This window comes from Schistocerca serialis, chromosome 5 (assembly GCF_023864345.2).
Source record: "Schistocerca serialis cubense isolate TAMUIC-IGC-003099 chromosome 5, iqSchSeri2.2, whole genome shotgun sequence".
NCBI classification, from domain to species: domain Eukaryota; kingdom Metazoa; phylum Arthropoda; class Insecta; order Orthoptera; family Acrididae; genus Schistocerca; species Schistocerca serialis.
Window position 1 is genome coordinate 631675471 of NC_064642.1, and position 27368 is coordinate 631702838.

Sequence of the window (27368 nt, forward strand, 5' to 3'; positions counted from 1 at the left end):
ACCAGCTCAGTGATGATGAATATCAATAGAGCTGTAGCTAGCTACCTGCATGTAGAGATACGGTACATTCAGTGAAGACGTATTGTGGGTGTTGTGTTAGGATATGGCAAGACCATTTTAATTTATTGTCAATATGAAGGTATAAAATTTTTGAAACGTATTCTTGATGTATGTCTTGATCATTGAATTATAATCTTATGCCCTCTTGAAGTTTCTGAGACCCATGGAAAGGAATGTAGTGTGTGCATTGGCAGGGGGGTGGGTTTCAGACGGAAGGTCATTAGGAAAGTGTGAGAGACCATGTACAAAACTGTGCAACACTCCTGTAGGTACTTTTCCCCCGTCAGAAGCAGCTATTTGTACCATCTCCATGATTAAGTGGTACCCTTTGTTTTCTATCAGTTAGATACAATCTAAACCACATTTCTACCTTGCCACGCAAGCTGTAAAAGACTACTTCGTAAGGAGAATCCCATGGCTCATTATCTTATTCTCTAAAGTTGTTGAATGAACCAAATTTAGCCCATCATTGACATCTTGTATTTTGAGATGGGCACCTCTGATTGTGTAATTGTTAATACTTCTGAAAATTGTGTATTTGAGTCTGGCAGAAATGCTTATTTTCATTTTGCTGTCATTTCAGCTAAGATACAAAAAATTGGCTTACTTCTGTCAGAAGATAAAAAATAATAATATCACACCTTGTATTGGTTCAGAGTGGCTGTACCACTCCTAAGCACAATGTCCAGCAATATTTCATAATAGCAAAGATTGAAAAAGTTCTTAAAATCTTTGTACTGGTCAGTGGAACAATTATTAGAAATGTGAATAGGCTTTATCCTGGGAGGGTGTGTTTTTTTAGCTTGACCAGTTCAGCAAAGAGAGTCATCCACTGCTACTGCATCATGTGTATAATCACTAATGACACAGTTGATAACACAGTAGCTGGTGTATGTTAATCTTTTCTTACCCTTGTAATAAATGGCAGTTAATGAGTGCTTTACAACAATGTCCATGTAGGGTCGAGGCCCCAGTTATGGACACATTAAGGGCAATTCGAGATACACCACATTTTTAGTATAGGAAGAAAGTATACAAATTACTTAAAAAAATCGTATCTATTGCTTCAAAGTCTACACATTACAACCATGTAGAAACAAATATTCTAAGTTATTTAACAAAAGCAGAAAAAAATATTGAAAAATAAATGGCGCATTTCCCCAGTTTTGGCCATGTTAACCCTACCTATGGCCAGTTGTTTCCCCACTTATGGCCACTTCATATTATAATAAAACTATGGCTAAAATAATTGTCAATCCATGTGCCAGAAAGTAATTTGTGCTTTATACAAGTATATAAGACAACAGACAACAAACATACATCAAATAGGTAAAAGGTACAGAAACTGAATGAACAGAAAAAAAAATTCGTTAGGCAAAGAATTGTCCCAGTAATTACTTAAATCAATTTCCACACAAGTTTATTTCTCACGAGTATCAATGGAACCAGGGTACTTTGTTTTTAATGAACGTCCTTCTTGCATCAAGACTGGATCTGGCAGTTTCCCTAAAATATCTTCACCCGTTATAGTCGAAACATCATTTTCAATGTATTCAAAACAAGTTTTCTGAACATTAGAACTTTTTAGGCACTGAATTTCATATTCAGAGTCAGAAAGCACTTTCCAAATTACAGATACATACTTAAAAATTGCAGGTCTTGTTCTTCTATTTCCTGTTAAACTAAATTTTACCAAAATAAAGTCCCCTACTTTCAAATTCTCACTCGAAGATAGTTTCACATTTTCTGGTATTTCATCTTCATCTCCTTCTACATAGTCATCGAAACTGCTTCCATTGTCCGTCCATTCTCGTTCCTCGGAAGACCTTGTTGGCCTATCACTTAACTCTTGTCTGTTTCTTGTTTTCCCCCATTTTACGTGAGATAATGCCAAGTGCTGCTCTTTGGACTTTAATTCCTTCATAGCTTCTCTCTTCCTTTTTTCCTGCTCCTTCTCCTGCTTCTCTTTTTCCTTCAGTTCATGATATTCCACCCACTTGTCACTAGTCACAACAGTGGGTGTATGTTCTTTCTTTCTCTTTGTGCCTCGTTGTTTAGGTTCTGGCCAAGTGATAACACTTTCAAAAACTGTTGCTAATGATTTTGGTGGTGTCACTTGGATACACACTGAAGATGGACTATGGTTGGATATTGGAGTACCTGAATTAAGTGAAATACTGTTGGGGGTTGTTGATATATCTGCAGGAATAAGACTGTTGGTGGGTGTTGAAGGAATATCTGAATTGCGTGTTGAAAATATGTCAATATTATCAACATTTTGATTAAATCTGTCTGCGTTTTGTGAAACATTCTCTGTTTGATTATCTTCAGAGGGAGGCGCTATGCTATCTGTCAGAATGTCATCAGTGTTACCACTAGCACCATGCATTTCAACCTCATCAGCTATTTTTCTCCAGAACTTGAAAAGTAATAGTGCTTCTTGATTTCCTTCCCACTCATGATTGCTTCTCTTGGTTGCTCTGAACTCATCTAGAAGGACAGGATCAATTTGCTTTTCTATGTATGAGAAATGTCTCGGAAGTTCCTCATTTGTCTGAACTGTGGTTGAGGCTGGTATACTACGAACAACTATCTTGCTGTAATCTACATTGTTCACATTAAATGGAAACAGACCAGTGGCCCTGAAACCAGCACGAATATTTGCCACCATTTTAGGTTCTGTAATAATTTGTGACAGAACAGAAGGTACATCAGATTTTGAAATTTCAGTGCCATTATTTTCAAAATGCCATTTCTGAACAATCTTCTTCCACATTTTTTTCATAGGTCCAAAGACAGCTACATCTAATGGTTGCAAGATTTGTGTAGAATTGGGATGGAGAGCAACTAGATTGATCTGATTTTCCCTACAATATCTGCTCAAATGAAGTGTCAAATGAGAGCAGTGCCCATCTAAAAATATTACTACAGGCCGGGGAATTTCAGCCTCTTTCAAGAACGGGTCAAATACATTTGTTATATACTCAAAAAAACTTTCACCTGTCATCCACCTATTTTCTGTTTTTCCAATGCCCCAGTTTGGAGGAGCTGCTTTCACCAATGATGCTGGAATCCTTGCATATTTGAACAGTGTTAAGGGAGGAGCAACTTTTCCAGCAGCATTCACTGCAAACAATGTAGTAACGTTATCTTTGTCAGAGTTACACGACTCTTCATAAACATGATGGCCACGAGGACCTATGATTAATTCTCCTTTAGGAGCCAGAAAAAAAGAAGTTTCATCCATATTAAAAATTCTATTTGGGTCATTTAACACATCCATATCATTTAAAGTGATGGATACTTCTGAAACCAGTTTCTTATTTTCTCTTCTGTAACAGAACCTCTAGACCTATTGACATATTCTGCATGTTTTTGTGGCAGAACCTTGTGCCTCTTAAGAAATCCATAATACCACTTTTTTCCAGGTCGATTGTTAGTAAATGTAGCCTTACAACTTTCCATATCTGCATTCTCAATAAGTTTGTGCACAGATGCACAGAGATTTTCTTTAGTAACTGGAAATCCCATGCTAGAACAGTCCAAAACCCAGTCCACCAATTTTTTTTCAATTTGTTCTCCTAAGACAGAAAGTGGACCACAGTGCTCTGTAGATTCTTTTGGAGATACACCAGAAATTTTGTTTCTTAATGTTGTCCTTGGAACTTTGTACAACTTGTTTGCAGTAGCAACCTTCATTCCCTCATCAATAGCCTTTAGAGCATCTTTAACATTGCTGGGAGAATACTGAAACTTCTTATTCTTTGGTTGACTCATTTTTCCTATAAATAATGCACAAAGATTTAGTTAAAGAATGTTGCATATTTGAATAGTGCCTATTGCATATTTTGTATCTTACAAGCATAGGTAAATTAGTATGATATGCCAAGACAATACTAACAATGAGGTATACATTGATTTAAAAATACCAAAAATATTTTAATAAGCCTATTTAAATAAAATTAGCCTAGTGTAATGTAGGACAGAACACTAATATTGATGTTTTTGTATCAGTTTTTAGAAGTGGCCAAAACAGGATACATATATGTCTCCACTTATGGCCACATAAATGGCCATAACACGGAACCAGGGATAAATATGGATCTGTTAATGGCCACATACTTTTGATAACATGTTTTTAGGCTGAGCGATATAAAACTTTAAAGAAATGAAAATATAATGTCTTATCTTACCTCTGAACAGATTAAGTTTCTTCTGATGTTTTATTTAAACATGTAAAATACAAAAAAAAACAGATCATGTGTTGCTTAAAGAAAACTTCTGCAAAACCCAGCTTCTGCAACACTGATCATTTCACAAAATGGTGTCTCCAAACAAAAACAGACAAAAGAATGATTATGTAGACAAATGAAGAGAGCCTTTCACAAAGCTTATAATAATCTATAGTAGAACTGGCTGGTATTCCAGAGAAGCTTAAAAATTAACCTTTGACATCAAGGTGGCCATAAGTGGGGTAGTGGCCAAAACTAGAGCCTTTTTTACGTAGTTTGTTCTTTGGACTGTTGCAAATGCTAACTTATCAAAGTAATCTCAGTAATAGTAATGTAATGATAAACAGGAGTCAAAACTTTTGTTGTTAGTTCTTCTGTATATTCTTAAACTGTCAATTGTGTAGTTTCAAGTGTATCCTGATCAGTGTGAATCCAGCAGTTAAATTAAATTTAATCTTCAAGATCAGTATTTTCGTGTAGTGGTGTGGGACCGGTAAATGTCCAGTGAGTAGGACATTTATAAATGGGTATTTGCCCAGGAATTTGACCAAAGCAGTTTAAAATGCACAAAATATGGGTATTTATAAAAAGGTACATTTTAATGTTTTTACTGCTAGAAAGTGTAATTTACCAGTTATAATAAGGGATGAGCTGATACTCCCGATATGTTGCTGATAGCTGTTTATTATTTATAAAGTCATTTTTCTATTCTCTCTCTCTCTCTCTCTCTCTCTCTCTCTCTCTCTCTCTCTCTCTCTCTCTCTCTCTCTCTCTCTCTCTCTCTGTGTCTGCATTTTTGGCTGCTGTGCATTTGTTTTCATCTATAAATCGCTTTTCCTCCTACACCTTCAGTAATATGAACGGATCCCTTATTTCAATCCCTTTGATGATCTTAGAGTCAACAGTCATTGTTACCCAAATCAGGTGATTGTAATCAAAGCAATTAAGACATTCTGAGAGCAGTGTGTAAACTCTTCAATGACTACCATAGCAGATGATCTTTCACTGAGCCCAAACGAACCCTTTCACTGAGCCCAAACGAACTGTGGTCGTTTGTAAGGCTGTTAGTGGCACCAAAGTAAGTTTCTAGTCACTAATGAATGAGACAGCAACTGAAATTGAGGGTAACAGAGAAAAAGCTGAAATGTTTAACTCTGTTCTCAAATGTTCTATTACAAAGGAAAACCCAGGAGAATTACGCCAATTCATTACTTGTACCACTGAAAGATGAGTGAAATAAGTGTTAGTGTCAGTGGTTGTGAGAAACAGCTGAAATTGTTAGAATTGATCAAAGTTCCAGGGCCCAATGGAATACCTATCAGATTCTATACTGAATTTGCGGCTGTGTTAGCCCCTCTTCTAACTATAATCTGTCATAAATCCCTGAAACAAAAAATTCATGCCCAGTAGTTGGAAAAAACCACAGATGTCACCATTTACAAGAAGGTCAGTAGAAGTGCTCCAAAAAACTACTGTCCACTATCCTTGACATTGATTTGTTGTAGAATCGTAGAACATAATGAATTATCCCAAACAGAGTGACCTCTCCATGCGACCAGCAAGAAATCTGAAAACATTGATCATGTGAAACCCGAGTCTCACTTTTCTCACATGGCACACTAAAAGCTTTGGATCAAGACAATCAGGTGAATACAGTATTTCTTGATTTCCAAAAAGCATTTGACTCAGTACCACATCTGCACATATTGTAAAAATGGGGTATCAAGTGAAATTTGTAACTTGATTAAGGATTTTTTCATAAGGAGGACACAGCATGTTACCTTGGATGGACAATTGTTGTCAGATGTAGAAGTAACTTCGGGTGTGCCACAAGGAAGAGTGAGGAAACCCTTACTGTTCATGTTGTATATTAATAACCTTGTGGATAATATTGCACTTTTTGCAGATGATGCAGTTATCTGTATTGAAGTACTGTCTCAAAGGAGCTGCAGTAGTATTCAGTCAGATACCTTCTTTGGTTCCATATCTAAAGACTCTCGTAGATAGGGGTCTAAAGTTTGCACCACCTACATGCATACTAAAATATCAACTTTGGATAGGCTGCCTTTTTGAATGGTATGCTTTAACATACAAGTCCCTGCTTTAGTGCACATAAACAACTTTTTCTATCAAATAAGAGTCTGTTGCTCATTAGATTTTTAAATACATCAGGTGTCAGCTGTATTTTTTTGAAATGGTAGAAAATTCATTGTGTGACTTGGAGAGCCCATCTTCAATAAAATCATAATTTTATGGACACATTCAGCCAAGAATTGTTAACATGGCACATGACGGTACTTTCTTTGTGTGCTTTTAGTTCAGTAGACTTTGTTCTTCTCTATCAAAATATATGCATCTGCAAAATTTATGAAAATGTTTCGGGTGCCAAATTTTGGGTATTTTTGGGGGACCGTATCTCAGCTGTATGTTCTTTAATATATTTTATATTGCTGTGTTTACGAAAAGTATTCTTTCAGCTTCAGAGGCTATATATTTCAATTTTAGATCCGTGCATGCTAATGGAGAAGAAATTTCACCCAAAGTTATTATTTATGGCTTATTAAAATATCAGGAAAGTTCGCTTTATTTATTTATTCCTTCAGTGATCATCTTACAGTGATAATGGATTTGTTATCATAATACAGTAGAAGGAAATACACACATCAAAAAAAGTTTTACATCACTTCAGTTCCGAGAGTTCTGGAACCTGTACCGAAAATTGGAGTAGAGACCAACATAAACATCATTCCCACTTTTTTTTTTTTTTTTTTTTTTTTTTTCCTCATGAAAACCACACATCGCAAGTTGCACCATCATACAGCAACAACCTTCAGAGGTGGTGGTTGAGATTGCTGTACACACCAGTACCCCTAATACCCAGTAGCACGTCCTCTTGCATTGATGCATCCCTGTATTCACTGTGGCATATTATCCACAAGCTCATCAAGGCATTATTGATCCAGAGCGTCCCACTCCTCAATGGCAATTCGACGTAGATCCCTCAGAGCAGTTGATGGGTCACGTCGGCCATAAACAGCCCTTTCCAATCTATCCCAGGCATGTTCGATAGGGTTCATGTCTGGAGAACATGCTGGCTACTCTAGTCGAGCGATGTCATTATCCTGAAGGAAGTCATTCACAAGATGTGCGCAATGGGAGCACGAATTGTCATCCATGAAGACGAATGTCTCGCCAATATGCTGCCGATATGGTTGCACTATTAGTCAGTTGATGGCATTCACGTATCATACAGCCAGTTACGACACCTTCCATGACCACCAGCAGGGTACGTCAACCCCACATATTGTCACCTCAAAACAGCAGGGAACCTCCACCTTGCTGCACTCGCAGGTCAGTGTATCTAAGGCATTCAGCCTGACCGGGTTGCCTCCAAACATGTCTCCGGCAATTGTCTGGTTGAAGGCATATATGACACTCCGTGGTGAAGAGAATGTGATGCCATTCCTGAGTGTTGCATTCAACATGTTGTTGGGCCCATCTGTACTGCGCTGCATTGTGCCGTGTTTGCAAAGATGGACCTTGCCAGGGATGTTGGAAGTGAAGTTGCACATCATGCAGCCAGTTGAGCACAGTTTGAGTCATGACACGACCTCCTGTGGCTGCACAAAAAGCATTATTCAACATGGTGGCATTGCTGTCGGGGTTCCTCTGAGCCATAATTCATAGGTAGCGGTCATCCACTGCAGTAGTAGCCCTTGGGCAGCCTGAGCGAGGCATGTCATCGATAGTTCCTGTCTCTCTGTATCTCCTCCATGTCCGAACAACATCGCTTTGGTTCACTCCAAGGCACCTGGACACTTCCCTAGTTGAGAGCCCTTCCTGCCCCTAAGTAACAATGCGGATGCGATTAAACCATGGTATTGACCATATAGGCATGGTTGAACTACATACAACACGAGCCATGTACCTCCTTCCTGGTGGAATGACTAGAACTAATCGGCTGTTGGACCCCATCCGTCTAATAGGCGCTGCTCATGCATGGTTGTTTACATCTTTGGGCGGGTTTAGAGACATCTCTGAACAGTCAAAGAAACTGTGTGTGTGATACAGTATTCACAGTCAACGTCTATCTTCAGGAGTCCTGGAAACCGGAGTGATTCAAAACTTTTTTTTGATGTGTGTAGTTCAAAAATATACACAAACTACAATATGTAAGTATGCTTTTATGAGAATAAGACGTGGTTGACCATGGCCTTGATGATGGAACCTCCTGCCACTTGCTGGAAACTACTTAGTAAAACCTAAATTAGTTGGTCGGGCAGAGTGGACTTTGTGTTTCCGAATATGAGGTCCGTGTTCTAACGACTGCTCTATCTCATTCAGTTGATCCCTGTTGTACAATGTTCTTTGATGTAAACACAGATTTGCTCTTCATTGCTTCATACGTCGAGGACACATGTTGGTGACTCGAGCGATAAACTTGCTCCTTCACCCCTTCTACTAACTGAAGTTAGTGATAGGAGAACTGACTCCAGGCCTGTAAGCACTAGTCCCCCTAACCCCATGCATGTCTTCATGTCCTGCTGAGTCCATCTGAAAACTCCCCCCATGATGAGGGAGAAGTTGAATTCAGGAGATTAAGAAAACCTTACTAATCATGCACTACAGATCTTGGCACAGGATTTTCTTGCAAAAGCATTATAGTTTTGTAATGTGATAGGGTTTGTAATTATCCCCTTTCATTATTAACCACTATTCTGAGTCCTCTTAAGTAATATTTAAGTGTATTCTACGCATTACTTGTGAAGAATATGTTAGTTGCATTTTCAAACATGTAAAGTCAGTAATCTTTTTCATTTTCTTTGGCACTTTATAATCCAATTTTATTTGCTGATAGAAAATGCTGTTTTGAGTTTATTGTGTATTTTTTTTCTGGGAATTACCGAAAGTTGTGATTTCACCCTTCTGCTTTGAACTGTAACATCATCAAGATGAGAATGACAGGCACCTTTATTTCAAGCGTATACAATATGGCAACATTGGCACCACTCATTACACCCATAAACAAACATAAATAAAATGTGAAATATTTAACTATGGGGGAGGGGTCTTGGGTAGGGATAAACTAAATATAGGACAGTAAGAATAACAACACCATTCCAAATCAAATATTAACCCAAAAAACCAAACATTTTCAACACAAGGTCAATCCAAATGAAATGGTCCAATAAAAATTAATTTGGTTGCTTGAGAATTTTTAAATATTTTAATTTTTTATATGCGATTACCCTGTATTTGAAAAGTTCAAAACAGTTTTAAAAAAAAAATTACGTTTCACCTCTACTGAATGGTGGCCATTTTCGTTTGTAAGCGCACAATGATGTTTCAGTTTAGAGACGTTAGCAAAAATATGAATATCTCTGCACTGGGTTAAGTTACAAAATTGCAATTAACGTGATTGTTTTTAGAAAAATGTCCTCTACAACATTTTCTGTTACACAAAATACCCTAAATTCAAAAATTAACGGTCAAAATGACCTCCAAAGTTTGGTATTCAAATTTTCAAAAATCCACTTTTTAGGCCCAAAAATAACAAACAAGGAGTGATTTATGAGAGTCTATATTTTTCCTATAGTTACATATCATACACTAGTAGCCTCATATAGAACAATAACACTTACAAATGTTTCCTTAATTTTTATGAATTTTTGAAATTTGAAAATTTTCGTTTTTTGTCAAGTTTGGGGTTAGTTATCTCAGATGGGTCTGAATATAAAAATATGGTTTTCGCACAGTTTGTACACCTATATAATAGCAACGTACAGTAAAAATTTCAACATTGATATCTGACTGTGAACAAAGATATGAATTTTTGAAAATGAGGAAATAATTTACATTACAACTGATCTTATGGCTGTTGTCTATTCATGTGTGATATCGGCAGGATATAATCAATTATTATTGAAGTAAGGTACTGAATTATATAGAAAAAGTGGAAACATCACTGAAATTAACATTTATATTACTTTGACATACTTTAAATAAATATTTTCAATTAACATCCTTTGAGATACGACTGTTCCTAAACCTGGTGGTGAATGTTGAGAAAACTTATTTCTTCAGACAGCTTCTGTGATATAGAATAAGACCTCTCAGTTGCTGTGGTAAGTTTAAGCACTGAAAGTTTCCTTAAAACATTTTTCATTGGTATCCAAACTTTGTCACTAGTAGATTTCTTGAATGATGTTCTTGGGCCAGCAGGGTGGTAAAAACACACAAAAACATCATTGTTTTCCAAACCTTTTCTTTCAAACTCTGCAAGCCACCACTGTCCATCATACACACATGCCACTATGTCATTCAACGTTAAAGACAGAGACGTAATTTTACTGACACAACGATCCTCGTAAATTTCGGTTTCTGATATTACATAGCATCGAACTAAGGTTTCTGCAATGCCAAGGAATTTGTGGAAATGCCATGTTCCTTTTATTGCTGTACAGTTTTCAAATCTGGTTTGAAGTGTTGTTTTCATTTGCAGAACCACTTCTTCTTTCTTGACCAGAAAATAGGTAATGCCTTTAATATTATCCTTGCAAGAGACATACATGACCTGTACTGTGATAATTTGGTCTGTGGTTGGTCTTTGTAGACCGGCTTTACTTACTTCACGTTTTGTTGTACCTCCTACTCCATCACATGAATTTTTACGATGGTAAGATGCAAAAAAGTGCCTTTCAGCCTCATCCCAAAGTCTACTTTGTGGTTGCACAGATTTGAAAAATTCTTTTTGTTCTTATACTGACTACCACTTCCATCTGAAAAATATATTAGCTTCTCAACCTTGTTAAAATTTTCTTTTATGTAATTTATTACATACTTTTGAAACACATGTCCAGCCGAAATGTTGTGCTCCAAGTAGTCACTTAGAATGCAACTTGAAGAAGTGCAAACTTCATCTTTCTCATTTCTAAAGTAGAGAATAAATGGATGCACTGTTGCCTGGTCATTGACCCAGTGGTACCATTGTATTGCATCCTGAATCACAAATGTAAAATTTTCTGCAAAATCAGCTAGCACTGTGCATTCAGTTTCATGAAGTTGTGCTTTTTTGTCCGTCAAAAACTTACTTTGGGTTTTAGAAACATATTGGTGACTTTTGAGCTTTTGTAAGTTATCAATTAAAGATTCCAAGTAATATTCCTGAGATTTAACCACTGGTATCATTTCTGCCCTGTCAGTTGTGACCCATTGTTTGAAGGTAATACTGTCTGGCATTTCCTCATCATATTCGTGAAACAATTCAGAAACTGTTTCCTTACCAGGTCATTTATTACACAGACTCATCATGCAGTCATAACTGTTAGTGCCACAGACCATTAAATCTAGTAACTCTTTGTAGTTAAGATCACTGAGTTTTTCACCCGCAATCATCAGTTTGACATTTTGATAATATAAACACACACATATGGAGTGTGTCCCTGAGGATCCAGCCAAAATACACCACATAGGGCGGAGGTCACAAAATTTTTATCTTCCAATTTTGCATTCAGGATGAGAATTTTTGAAAGCTATATAAAGTTCTTTTAAATTTGACAGCAATAGTCGTTTCTGGGTCATTTCATGTCAGTTCAACCAGGGGTTCCAGCTCATAGTCTCAGATTTGGCTGAAATTCAGTACACTAATTCTACCATGTGTGGAACACTCATGTACAAAGTATTAGTTTCCCCTGCCAATTAGTTCCAGAATTATGACTTGCGAAAGAAGGTGGCGTGACCTGCAAATTGCAACCCTCATCTGGCAATCTATCTTCAGACCCAACTTCGGGTCTTAATAACTTTGGAACTATTCCACACAGTCCAGTGAAATTTTTACAACCCAGTAACATCCATTTAGAGAACACACTTCACGAATCAAAACACCAACAACATATTTCTGTGGGAAAATAAAAATTTCCAAAATGTGATTAAAAAAATGTAATACGTTAAAAGGTACATATTGTAGGTGCCCTCTATGCCAAATATAATTCACTAAAAAAGGGTATTTTTTTTGTGGTAAGTTTAATGTGGCCTAAACACACACAGAACTCATCATGCTTATATCAGTCACAAAAACTGAGTTACATGCACAGGAAAATACAAAAATTTGAAAAATTACCTGAAAAACATGGATTTTCAAAGTGTGGTAGCACGAAAGGGACAAGTGGCATCCAAGCTAAATTTCACACACTGCATAAGTAGACCATAATGATATATATCTCAAAATTTCAGTGTGTTATTGCAAGAAATTTGTGTACAATGGAAGTTGACAGATGTATTTGGTGATGTGGTCATTGTTCCACACCACAATTTTATAAATACATATCGTAAACTGTTCTGCCTCTTCTTATCTTCTCCCACAACTGTTTAATCACTAAGCAACAACATATAGACAGATTAACACAACCTTTCATTAATGTTTACTTCACCTTAACTGCTAAAAACCAGTCGACTGTGCTTCGAACAGAAGTTCTCACACACTTTAGCTACAGTACTCTGTACATTGAGTGGCAAATTGTACTGTCTTCCTGATGCTGTGGTAGGAACTGGAACTGTCATAAGAATATGCTCAAAAGGAATGCAATACCTGTCTGCCAAACATGGCCAATGAAATGATCTTGCTGGTCCTGCTGGTGCCATGAAGTTCACAAATACATCACCTTCTGCTTCACAATACTCTGCAACACATCCTGAGTACCATTTGTCATCAAAAACAGCAATAACATAGCAACTTGGTTGTATGTTACTGCTTTTGCTTGTGAATCCCGAGTCAGACACACTGTGAGGACACATGTTGTGCATGAACCTATAGTTATAACCGGCCAGTCTGCTCATGTGCACATTGTCAGAGTCCGCTGGAGAGAAGTGATGATGGCTCCTTGTGCCTGCAACAGTTTTAACGTGTTCTAGTCTGCTTTTTAGCAACTTTTCGACTGATTTCACCTCATCTTTCAAAACATAGAATGACTGTATGCCAGAGATATTTTTCTGTACCCAGGTAAATAATTAAAGAGGTGTTAGAATGTGACATTCTGTAAGGTACTGCAGACTGACTCGTGATGCCATGCGCTTAACGGTAGCACCAATACCATCACATACATTTTTATCATGGTAATGCATGCATAAATTTTTGAGATTTTTACAGTTTTTGTACTGACTAGTTGCCCCATCACTGAAGTATTTCGCAAAATGTATGTGAGGCGGCTTGTTTTTCACATATGCCATGACAATGCGATTGTGGGCATAAGCTGCAAATGCATCATGAATTAAACAGTCACTAAAGACGCACAGGTTCATGACAGACACATCACCTGATTCACCTCTATAGTAAATCGCAAATGGCTTGAGAGTTGCTTGACTGTTGTCCCAATGATATCCTTGAATGGCATCTTGAACTATAAATGCAAAATTTTCAGAAAAGTCTAGTATTACTTTAATTATCCTTACAAATTTTTGAGATTTTTACAGTTTTTGTGCTGACTAGTTGCCCCATCACTGAAGTATTTCGCAAAATGTATGTGAGGCGGCTTGTTTTTCACATATGCCATGACAGTGCGATTGTGGGCATAAACTGCAAATGCATCATGAATTAAACAGTCACTAAAGACGCACAGGTTCATGACAGACACATCACCTGATTCACCTCTATAGTAAATCGCAAATGGCTTGAGAGTTGCTTGACTGTTGTCCCAATGATATCCTTGAATGGCATCTTGAACTATAAATGCATAATTTTCAGAAAAGTCTAGTATTACTATAATTATCCTTACAAATTTTTGAGATTTTTACAGTTTTTGTGCTGACTAGTTGCCCCATCACTGAAGTATTTCGCAAAATGTATGTGAGGCGGCTTGTTTTTCACATATGCCATGACAGTGCGATTGTGGGCATAAACTGCAAATGCATCATGAATTAAACAGTCACTAAAGACGCACAGGTTCATGACAGACACATCACCTGATTCACCTCTATAGTAAATCGCAAATGGCTTGAGAGTTGCTTGACTGTTGTCCCAATGATATCCTTGAATGGCATCTTGAACTATAAATGCATAATTTTCAGAAAAGTCTAGTATTACTATAATTATCCTTACAAAACTGGAGATAAGCCAATTGTGCTGGTGCTGTGAAGCTGTGTGTGGTCAGTTTGTCCGTTTTTTGACAACACATTTCAGCAAAATCTTCCACTGTACTTTGCTTTGTTTCAAGACTTGTGCGATCCATGTTTGTCCATTGTATATAAGAAACAAGTTCATCGTCATCCATAAGGAGTTCATCATACAGTTTGTTATTCATGTGTTCTGCAAGATTTGCCTTACCAGGACACTACCGAGCGGGGTGGCGCAGTGGTTAGACACTGGACTTGCATTCGGGAGGACGACGGTTCAATCCCGCGTCCGGCCATCCTGATTTAGGTTTTCCGTGATTTCCCTAAATCACTCCAGGCAAATGCCGGGATGGTTCCTCTGAAAGGGCACGGCCGACTTCCTTCCCAATCCTTCCCTAATCCGATGACCACGCTGTCTGGTCTCCTTCCCCAAACCAACCAACCAACCAACCAACCAGGACACTTTTCACACCTGTGTATCATGCACTGGTAGGAACTGATGTCACACACTAGTGGCTTCATTGCACCTTTGTAATCCAGAGCAGAATCCTTTATAGCAGCAAACATCAGCTTAGCATTTTGATGGGTCTCACATACACAAACATTGCATGTGCCCCTTGCACTTACAGGCAGAACCCATTTTTGCCGAAGACTGAAAAAGATGATAAACCTACTTTGATATTTTCCTTGAATTCTACATATAGTTCTGATATGTTGCATAGCAACAGTCGTTTTTGCATCTGTACACGTACATTTCCCATTTTCACTGTTACATATTCTTTTTTTCCAGGCATTATTCGGCTGTAGTCATTATTTTCATAAAACTTCGACACTAGCACCTTTATTTCTGAACTCAGTTGCATACCCTGAGCCTGCTGAAGTTGTGGAAGCACTCCTTGGGTTGCTTTTATTTTCCTAGCTTGCTTTACCGTATATGTAGAAACATTGAATTCGTTTGCAGTGTAGTCAATAGATCAGCTGGAAGGTGCAAGAGTAAGAATAGCTACTTTTTTCTGGCATGTGCATATGGCACATTTTTCTTTCAAATCATGCACAATTTTGTCCAAATCGGAGCATTTCTGGCATGATTTCTGTTCCTTTGGAGCAGATAGTTCTTCCTCTTCCACCATTAGTGTGTTTTAATTCCATTTGAGCTTCTTGTAGTTTTCTCCTACCATAGCTGGGCCTGTCTCTTTTCCCAACTTTGTGTGTTCATGGGAAACAAACCAAGAGCAGTCACTGAAGCATTTAATTGCTCATCTGCTGTGGTTGTAGGTGGCTGATAGTCTTCATCACTGTCATGTAAATTATCAGAATATTCTTCATTTTTTAGCAGTGTAACACACCTGGAACATAACTTTTGTCCTGGCTTCATGTTAAGTCCCATAAACTGATTCACTTTCAATGCTGATTTTATATCAGTTTCTCTGAGGCTACACTTCACTGTCTTCTTATGTATCCGAAATGGATCAAAACAATTTCTTTGTAGGAAAGAATACTTATCCAGAAATACTTTCATATGGTGATAAACACTAAAGTTTTCTGGAACTGTACTTCTTGTGCCCACAGGGTGTATCCCAGATCTCCATAGCAACAAATCTTGGTCCGATTCATCCAGAACATACAGTACAAAGCGAATGCCACATTTTGTTCCATATTTTGTTTTATGACATTCAGATGCTTGTGCTCTACCAATACTGCAACTTGTCTGAACAAAAGCACCACAAGTACACTCTTCTGCCTCCATAATGACTTTCCACAACAGTACTGACCAGTCTGAACTAGAATCTTAAAAACATTAGTAACCTGTAATTGTTGCTTGTTTCCTTTGTTGTTCCTGCCTAACAATGACTCATTCTGTCCCTGAAAACTACCATTGTTTAACTTTCTGTTGCCTAATGCTTCCCAACAATTGCTGCAGCTTTATGTGAAACAAGCTGTCTGCATCATCACTATTACTTGCTAAATCGTGTTAAAAGAAACGTAACCAAATACATCTCTGTCATCTTTTATTGTACACAAATGCCTTGCAATAACATGCTGAAATTTTGCCACATATTATATTATGGTCTACTTATGCAGTGTTTGAAATTTGGCTTGGATATCACTTGTCCCTTTTGTGCTACCACACTTAGAAAATCCATGTTTTTCAGGTAATTTTTCAAATTTTTGTATTTTCGTGTACATATAACTCTGTTTGTGTGACTGATATGGGCAAGATGAGTTCTGTGTGTGTTTAGGCCACATTAAGCTTACCACAAAAAAATACCCTTTTTTAGTTAATTATATTTGGCATAGAGGGCACCTACAATATGTACCTTATAATGTATTACATTTTTTTAATCACATTTTGGAATTTTTTATTTTCCCTCAGAAATATGTTGTTGGTGTTTTGATTCATAGAGTGTGTTCTCTAAGTGGATGTTCCTGGGTTGTAAAAATTTCACAGGACTGTGCAGAATAGTTCCAAAGTTTTTAAGACCTGAAGTTGGGTCTAAAGATAGATTGCCAGATGCGGGTTGCAATTTCCGGGTCACGCCACCTTCTTTCACAAGCCATAATACTGTAACTAATTGGCAGGGGAACTTAAAATTTTGTACATGAGTATTCCACACTTGGTAGCATTGGTATGCTAAATTTCAGCCAAATCTGAGACTATCATCTGGAACATTTTCTCAAATTGGTTGAATTGACATGGAATGACCCAATTGCTTTTTACTTTAACTCCATTTATAACAACTCTTTTGCTATCTTTGCAACCTGGGCACATTCTGCTGTTTTCATCATCCTCAAAAAACTGCTGGATCTTTTTCATTCCTCTTTAGATATCACTGAACATTTAATTTTTAATTTCTCTATTAAGCTCAAATATTCAGTGTCATATGATGCTGGTGGTAGGTTTTCTTCTTGTTTAGAAATAATGCTGGTATCTGTATTATTAAAGCATGATTCCAAGTCTTGTCTAATTTTGTCTGAAATTTGTTGTACCTTATTTTCAATGGCTGCTTTTCTTTTTCTGCTACTTAATTTTATTATTTTTGAAGCAGGAGATATGTCTAACTTAGAACAAGCAAAATCCAATATGCTAACAGCTTCCTCATTAGGAATATTAATGTCATTAAAAAGGTGACTTGATTCGGGTTCTGGATTCACAACAAATATTTTTGAGTAACAATTTGGGCACAGGGAATTTCCAGGAACCACATTACGTTTCACTTGGGAAGCTGTTTCACTCTCACATAACAAGGACAGATGTTCAAGTTTTATTTCCCTCAAACCTTTAGTAATACGCTTTTTATGAACTTTAAGTGGATCACAGCACTTTCTTTCAAAAATGTGGTTGTACTTCAGAATATATTTCTTCTCATGATTCACACTGATGTTACAGAAGAATGTATTCAAAATTTAAACAAAGTTTGTCTAACTTCATCAAAGTCATTGACATTTTTCAATTTATTTTTTAAACTGAACCATAAACTGTTTTGTGACACACTTCACTTGCTATCTGTCCAACAGAGCACTGTTCATACTTGTTATTGCATTCCAGTTAATCTCTCAAAGTTAATTACAAATTACACACAGAACAAAGCACATTCTACATGATGAAGTATGTACAACCACACTAGCAGGGGTTTCAGAACAGACTGACTACAACAATGCCCCACCCAGCAATAATGTACCTCTACAATGCCACACCGGGCAATAATGTACTTCTTTATTGACAATAAACCTAAATGTAAATGGGCATTTTTATTACCACAGAACAAAAACGGAAGCTCGTATTGTTTAATATTGCACTACTAAAAATAAATAAAGTAAGTGAATATTGGATGATAGTGTTAACTAAATGTAAGTCACAATTAAATTTTACTACAATGAAACAATAAACCATTTAAATGGGCAACAAGATATCAATGTTGAAATTTTTACTGTACGTTGCTATCATATAGGTGTACAAACTGTGCAAAAATCATATTTTTATATTCAGTTCCACCTGAGATAACTAACCCCAAAATTAACAAAAAATGAAAATTTTCAAATTTCAAAAATTCATAAAAAATTAAGGAAACATTTGTAAGTGTTTTTGCTGTATGTGAGGATAGTAGTGTATGATATCTAGCTATAGGAAAAATAATAGACTCTCATAAATTACTCCTTGTTTGTTATTTTTGCACCTAAAAAGTGGGTTTTTGAAAATTTGGGTACCATACTTTGGAGGTCATTTTCACTGGTTATTTTTGTATTTAGGGTATTTTGTGTAATAGATAATGTTGTAGAGGACACTTTTCTAAAAACAATCATGTCAATTGCAATTTTGTAACTTAACCCAATGCAGAGATATTAATATTTTTGCTAACGTCCCTAAACTGAAACATCGTCGCGCACTTACAAATGAACATGGCCACCATTCAGTAAAGGTGACAGTTAAAAATTTTTTTAAAAACTGTTTTGAACTTCTCAAATATAGGGCAAACACATATAAAAAATTAAAATTTTAAAAAATGGTCAAGCAACAAATCACTGAACCACTTCGTATGGATTGATCCCACAACAAAAAAAAGTAAAAACAAAAACCATTGATATCATAAATTTTCTTTGACTTATGTAGCTCAGATGAAGCGCTCGATACCAAGAACCCACACACAACCTAGTACCACAAATTCTGGTCTTCTGATTGGTTTGCTTTGGGCCGTAGAATTGCTCTCCTGTGCCAACCTTTTCACCTCAGAGTAGCACTTGCAACGTACAACCTCAGTTATTTCCTGGATGTATTCCAGTCTCTGTTTTCGTCTACAATTTTTACCCTCTACAGTTCCCTGTAGTACCATGGAGGTCATACCTTGATGTCTTAACAGATGTCCTGTCATCCTGTCCATTATTCTTGTCAGTGTTTTCCATATATTTCTTTCCTCACCGATTCTGCGAAGAACCTCTTCATTGCGTACCTTATCAGTCCATCTAATTTTTAATATTCTTTGGCAGCACCACATCTCAGATGCTTTGATTCTCTTCTGTTTTGGTTTTCCCACAGTCCATGTTTCACTACCATACGTTGCCGTGGTTTCACTGCCATACACTGCTGTGCTTCAAATGTATGTTCTCAGAAATTTCTTCCTCACATTGGTTGGTTGGCTTGTTTGTTGGTTGGCTGGCTTGCTTGGGAAAGAGGACCAAACAGTGAGGTCATCGGATCGGTCCCATCAGGTTAGGGAAGTATGGGGAAGGAAGTCGCCTGTGCCTTCTCAAAGGAACCATCCCGGCATTTGCCTGAAGTGATTTAGGGAAGTCATGGAAAACCTTAATCAGGATGGCCGGACACAGGTTTGATTCGTCGTCCTCCCGAATGCGAGTCCAGTGTGCTAACCATTGCAACACCTTGCTCAGTTTCCTCACATTAAGGCCTGTGTTTGATATTAGTAGACTTCTTTTGGCCAGGAGTGCCATGTTTGCCATTGCTAATCTGCTTTTTGTGTTCTCCATGCTCCATCCGTAAAGGGTTATTTTGCTGCCTAGGTAGCAGAATTCCTTAAGTGCATCTACTTCATGATTATTAATCCTGTATTAAGTTTCTCACTGTTCTCATTTCTGCTACTTTCATTATTTTCGTCTTTCTTCGATCTACCGTCAATCCATATTCTGTACTCATAAGACTGTTCATTCCATTCAGCAGATCTTGTAATTCCTCACTTTCACTAAGGTAGCAATATCATCAGCAAATCATATCATTGATTTCCTTTCACCTAAAATTTTTTAATTCCATTCGTGTGAAAGATTACATCCCTGTCTTAGACCCATTTTATCCGAACCCATTCTTGGTCTTCCACTCTTATTATTCCCTCTTGATTCTTGTGCATATTTGATATTACCTATCTTTCCCTATAGCTTACTCATATTTTTCTTAGGATTTTGATCATCTTGCACCATTTGACATTGTTGAATATTTTTTCCAGGGCGACAAATCCTGTGAACAGGTCATGAGTTTTCTTTAGTCTTGCTTCCATTAGCAACCACAACATCAGAACTGCCTCCTTTGTGCCTTTACCATTCCTAAAGCCAAACTGAAGGTCTCCGAAAGGTCCTCAATTTTCTTGGCTGCATGAGCTGTTAGTGTCATAGTGCAATAATTCTCACACTTATCAGCTCTTGCAGTCTTCAGAATTGTGTAAATGATGTTTTTCTGAAAGTTAGATGGTATATTGCCGGACTCATACATTTGGTACACCAACATGAATAGTCATTTTGTTGCCACTTCCCCCAATGGTTTTAGAAATTCTGATGGGATGTTACTTATCCCTTCTGCATTATTTGATCTTAAGTGTTCCAAAACTAGATTCCCTGTCACTTCTGTGTTCATTCCTGTTTCTTCTTCTATCACGTCACTTTTGCATCATACATTAGGTGCTTACTGTTCATTTTAAAAAGTCTAATTTCCATTGGCCACCCTCTACAGTCCAACACAATTACCGAAGACTATCAAGAAAAATCCTGAAAATCATTAAACTTGCATCACCAGCAGTTTCCACATGCACAAAACCTATAAATGTAAACACACGTATCGTACAAGCTACAGTAAAAACAAAAACCAAAAAAATAAAATCACTTAAAATACATACCAACAAAGCCACCATTACATGAATGTAGGCTGTCCCCCCCCTCCTCATAAGTAAACAAAACAAAATCATCTGCAGCCAATGCTAATAACTATAGTTACATACCATAGGCACCACACCTTGACTCAGTGCAACAAGTAGTGATCTGCTCGTAAATTTCTCTGGCATATAGTACTGGAAAGAAGAAAATACTGCTAGGTGTACAACTTCGCTTCTGCTGTTTGCCGATTGGTGGTGACGATGGTAAGTAGCGGTCGAAAGAAACAGATTGCAGACGTCCGGTTGTTAGCTTGGATCTCGGTCAGCATAACCTCATTAAAACATTAGTTGATTTGTGTCTGCATCATAAAGTTGTTCTTGATTGAAAATGTCAGTTTACAAACCTAATTCTCGCCATTTGCGGGAGGTGTTACTGTTTTGTTTCAGTATGAAGAAAACAGCGGCAGAGTCTCATTGAATGCTCTTAAGTACGCATGGTAAGGATGCTATTAGTGAAAGAACGTGTCATGAGTGGTTTCAATGCTTCAAGAACAGTGATTTTAACATCGTAGACCAGCATGGTGGTGGAAGAAAGTGTTTTCGAAGATGCAGGATTGGAGACTTTGCTGAGTGAAGACTCACATCAAACTCGAGAAGAATTGGCACAATTAGTGGAAGTGACACAGCAAGCCATTTCAAAACATCTCAAGGCTATGGGCACGATTCAGAAAGAAGGGACTTGGGGGTCCCGTGTGAGCTGAAACCAAGAGACGTTGAATGACGTTTATGTGTTTGTGAACAGTTGCTTCAGAGGCAAAAATGGAAGGGATTTCTGTATCGCATTGTGACCAGGGATGAAAAATGGGTTCATTACGATAACCCTAAATGCAAAAAATCATGGAGATATCCCAGCCATGCTTCCATGTTGATGGCCAAACCGATTATTCACGGCTCCAAGATGATGCTCTGCATTTGGTGGGACCAGCTCAGCGTCATGTAGTATGAGGTGTTAAAACCAAGTGAAACAATCACAAGTGCTTGTTATCGAATGCAGTTAATGTGTTTGAGCAGAGCATTAAAAGACAAACCGCCGCAATACAGTGAAAGACTCGATAAAGTGATTTTGCAGCACGACAATGCTCAACCTCACGATGCAAAAGAGGTCAAAACGTACTTGGAAACATTAAAATGGGAAGTCCTACCCTACCCACCGTATTCTCCAGGCATTGGTCCCTCTAACTATCACCTGTTTAGATCAATGGCGCATGGCCTGGCTAACCAACACTTCTGATCTCATGAAGAAGTTACAAATTGGATCAATTGGTGGATCGCTTTAAAAGGTGAACAATTTTTTCGATGTGGGATTCATACACTGCCCGAAAGATGGGAGTAAGTAGTGGCCAGCGATGGAAAATACTTTGAATGATACGTGTGTAACCAATTTGTTTCATTAAAGCCTCAAATGTTGGGGAAAAACGGCGGAAGGAAAGTTGTGCACCTTGTATTAAATTTCTTTCATACGAAGCATGTGGCATTAATAACACCAAACACAAGTACGAATCTGTCTTCCTCAATACGCAAAAGCAAAGTAACTCACAAGTGAACTGGCACAAACTCTTCTAATGACAGCCTCACAAGCTCAGCTTTTGCCATCAAATGACTTAGTAAGATACCTAACAAACGACTTTGAAACTTAAGCATCCAGCACAAAAGAGCAACATCAAATACGTGCCATCTACAAACACAACGCAACTGGAAAACACCACAACGTTGTACAACACAATTGCATCATGGGTCAAAGCATACAGTGGAATCACAACTTTCAGTTGCCCCTCCCCTTCACGAATGTAAGTCCGAACAACTTCTTGTCCCATGATAATGTGCAGCACAATTAGGGAAAGGAGGAAGAAAGTGGGGCATGTGGAAAGTATCTAGCAGCTACACCAAGTTGCAAATGGAGCTGAATCTCACCAGATCATGCAGGTCCATTAAATACATTCTGTACGATCTTTTCAAACTTGGAACCTTAGATCACGTGACACCTACCTGTAGTGTCCAAAAACATTCGTTTCAGTAGTCATTTGACAGAAGTGAAAACAGACAGTGACACATCTCAGATTTGCGTATGGGTAACTGCAAAGCAAATCAAGCAGCTTTAGTTAATTTTTGGTCATTGACATCCCAGAGTCTTCTGATTTTTTGCTATTTGTCAGTACCCACACTGTAAACAAATAATCATCTTGTGGTGTTGCAGTTGTTCTTCTTACGTCTATGCTCGCTATGGCAATAGGACGAGGAATTCCGCCTTATGCAAAACTGAATAGGTGTATGCAAATCTGAAAAGGTGTCTTGCATAAGGCGGAAATCCTCGTCCTACTGTTAACATACGGTTATACGGTTTAGTTGGGGTTGGGTTGTTTGGGGAAGGAGACCAGACAGCGAGGTCATTGGTCTCATCGGATTAGGGAAGGACGGGGAAGGAAGTCAGCCGTGTCCTTTCAAAGGAACCATCCCGGCATTTGCCTGGAGCGATTTAGGGAAATCATGGAAAACCTAAATCAGGATGGCCGGACGCAGGATTGAACCGTCGTCCTCCTGAATGCAATACTGTTAACAAATACTGCATATTCATATAGCATTTTGATTTTGTTTTCAAAACATGAAAAATTGTCTGATTTTCTTAACAGTTTTGGGCACAAATTTGAGTATAACTGCAAAAATATTAGCGCTGTAGAGTTGACTCTGTTGTTGTTTTAAAGGTCTTAAACTATGCTTTAATTTGATGTGCAACAGAGCACTACTGTAAGACTACTTTACTCTTGCAAAAATAAAAGAAACTGATGTCTCAGAATCTGAAGACACATTTCATTTTTTATCAGAAAAATGTATGTCTGTTATATATTTCTATATTCCTTAAAGAAAATTAGAAACTGGAAAAAGGAAAGGCTGAATGGAAATTAAATTTTTAAGGTTGAATGGGAAATTAATTTTTTACTATAGCACCATACCCCCATAGAAAAATCTTACCGGTTCGTAAAGCAAGGAATACTCAACAATTTAAAACTGCAAAATTTATGTTGTACCTGTTATTGTATCGTTAGATGATAGTTTTCCTGTGTATGGTATTTCCATATATTATTGAATGCATGTATCATATACAGGAGAGACTGTTAATCTCTCAAGTGTGAGTTCTATTTCATATGTGCTGGTAACATTAAACATGTCATCACTGAAACTGCTGTTGAAAAATATTGGCTTCAGCATCTGTTGTTAGTTTGTATTTGAAGAACAAAATTAGGTAAACCAATTTTAGTTTTACAAAATAACACACAAGAGGCACAAGTTCTCACAACTTGATATTTTGCTGAGAATTACACATAATTGCTTTAAGGTGTTCAGTCCTACTCTTGGACCACCAGCCAGGCTCCACTGCAGCCTTTGGTTGCTTACTACAGTGAAGATAACATTGAATGCAAACATCTGTTACATATCCATTTCTGACTGCTTAGAGCATAATACAGTGGCAGTTTCCTCTCAGGAAAGCTGATCCCAGTATGTAAGGAGAAATGACATCACAAACTTTCTAAAAACAGTGCAGTAGACTTGGCGGAATTATCAATCCTTGCTGTTAAAGCAAATTTAGAAAGCCCGTTTGAAACTCAAATCTTGACACCAAAGCAACTGTATGATTTCCTCAGAAAATAATTTTTAGTATCTGTTTTTAATTACACTGAAGTCCATTAAAGTTTCAACACCACGAAGACAGTGTGCAACAGTCATCAAATCGGCATGAAATGTCTGCACCTACATCTGTAGAATGGAAATCAATAATAACCTAAGACTTGACTGTGTCAAGCAGGACACTAATAATACTGTTTCTGAACATTACAGGTTTTCTCTTACTACTCATTACAGGTTTGATCTTCCTACTCATCTGCATTAACTTACATTTTTCCACATTTAGGGGTAGCTGCCATTCATCACACCAACTGGAAATGTTGTCTAAATTGTCTTGTATCTTCCTACAGTCACTCAACTTCAACACATTACCATACACCACGGCATCATTGGCAAACTGCTGCATATTGCTGTCCACTCTCTCAGCCAAATCACTTATGTATATAGAGAACAACAGTGGTCTTATGACACTTCCCTTGGACACTCCTGATGACACCCTTGTCTCTGATGAACACTCGCCATTGAGAACAACATACTGGGTTCTATTATTCAAGAAGTCTTTGACCCACTCACATATCTGTGAACTTATTCCATATGCTCGTACCTTCGTTATCAGCGTGCAGTGTGGCATTATGTCAAATGCTTTCCAGAAATCTAGAAATTTGGAATCTGCCTGTTGCCCTTCATCCATAGTTCTCAGCATATCATGTGAAAAAAGGGCAAGCTGAGTTTTGCATGAGCATTGATTTCTAAAACTATGCTGATTTGTGGACATAAGCTTCTCAGTCTCAAGAAAGCTTATTAAATTTGAATGGAGAATATGTTCAAGGATTCTGCAGCAAAAAGAACTTAGGAATATTGGTCAGTAATTTTGCGGGTCCGTTGTTTTACCTTTCTTATATACTGTAGTCACCAGCACTTTTTCCCAGTCAGTGGGACTTTGTGCTGTGGAAGAGATTCATGGTAAATGCAAGTTACGTAGGGGACAAATGCCATAGAGTACCCTTTGTGTAACCAAATTCAGATTCCATCCAGACCAGGTGATTTATTTGCATTCAAATCTTTCAGCTGTTTTTCTCTACACCAGGTATGCTTATTTCTATGTCATCCATACAGGAGTCTGTCCAATGGTCAAATGATCGTATGTCCTGTGTGAACAAGTTCTTGAACATGAAATTTAAAACTTCTGCTTTTCTTTTGCTATCTTCAACTGCACACCAAACTGGTCATTATACCATCCTGTATTTTCTATTGCTTCATGTGAATGTTGGTTGTTTGTGAAAATCGAAAGTTGAAGGTCTCAGCCTATCAAAACTGTGGTTTATCTTTCCACTACTTGCTGCTCACATTGGTCAGGATCCCATGACTGTTGTGCAACACTGTTATGTGCGCCCTCCTTCGTGGTGATATTTCTATTGATGCATCATTTCTTGTTGGACATCCCGTGATCCAGTTTGTGACAACTTCAGGCTTGTTGTCTTCCCTGGATTCCTTTTGAATGCGTGAAAGGCATGTTGAAGACATGCCTTATTCTTTACCACCCATCATGCCAAATTATACAAGTTGGGCCATAAAATAATGAGACTATTCTGTAAAACATTTTATTTTCAAAAACAAACATTTTTTAGTGATTGTCACCCTCAACATGCTCCCCTCCTATGCTCCATGCGAATCTTCCATTGATGGAAACAGTGCTGGTAGTCTTCCACTTTGGTGAAGCCTGCTGCTTTTTATTTCTCTACTTTGACAAACAAATATCTTGTTCCTTTTAATGCAGATTTGATCTTGGGAAATAGATAAAAGTTACATGGTGCTAGGTCAGGCGAATAAAATAGTAACCTCTTAACAGGCAATCCAATATGAGCCAGTGTGTTGTCCTGATGTAGAAATTGTGACTTGCTCTTCCACAATTCGGGTTGATCTTTTCTTATTTTCTCATGGAGTTGAGCAAGGTAGTAATGATCATAAATACACTGCTGGCCACCAGAAAGGCAACACCCTGAAGGCAGCATCCAAATCAGGTGAAATTTGCAACATGCGTTTGAGGCAACAAGAGATGCACATGATTGGCATTTCAGCGCAAGTGCACATCATTGCTGCCTGCAGCACCATCTGCAAGTACTATATAAAGGGGAAACAGACGGCTATGTGGACATGCTGGAATTGTTCTTTTGTCTAGTTGCTTTGCGTGAGCAGCTTCAGTATGCCTTGTAGAAGACAGCAAGTGTCTTTTGAGCACGTTTCAGGGTTCGACCAAGGAAGGATAGTTGCCTACATGGATTCCGAATTATCCTTCACAAAAATCTGTGATCATGTAGGGCGGAACCAAGCAATGTGATGCTGGTCTGTAATCTCTGGTTGCAGGAGGGAACAATGGATCAACAGAACTGACTGCACCCACCTTGTTGCACTGCTAATCTTGATGACAGGCATACTGTGTGCCTGGCAGTGATGGATCACCTTGCCACATAACAAACCATATCACAACAAATATGGTCTGTTGCACAACAAGCATTGCACAGGCCTACCATTCGACATTGTTTGCAGCAGAGAGGACTGTCTGCAAGGTGCCCATTGGTGCGATGAATGATAGACTTGGGCAACCAAATGGAAAGACATCATTTTTACTGATGAATCCTGATTCTGCCTGTACCAGCATGATGGTCAGATTAGAGTCTGGAGACACCATGGTGAGAGACTA

At 37.8% G+C, this 27368-nt stretch overlaps 1 protein-coding gene across 1 annotated transcript in view; it reads left to right on the top strand.

The window, feature by feature from the left end:
- LOC126481327 (nucleolar complex protein 3 homolog) overlaps positions 1-27368 on the top strand; it is a 107235-nt gene that overhangs the window by 714 nt on the left and 79153 nt on the right. The window lies entirely within an intron of this gene.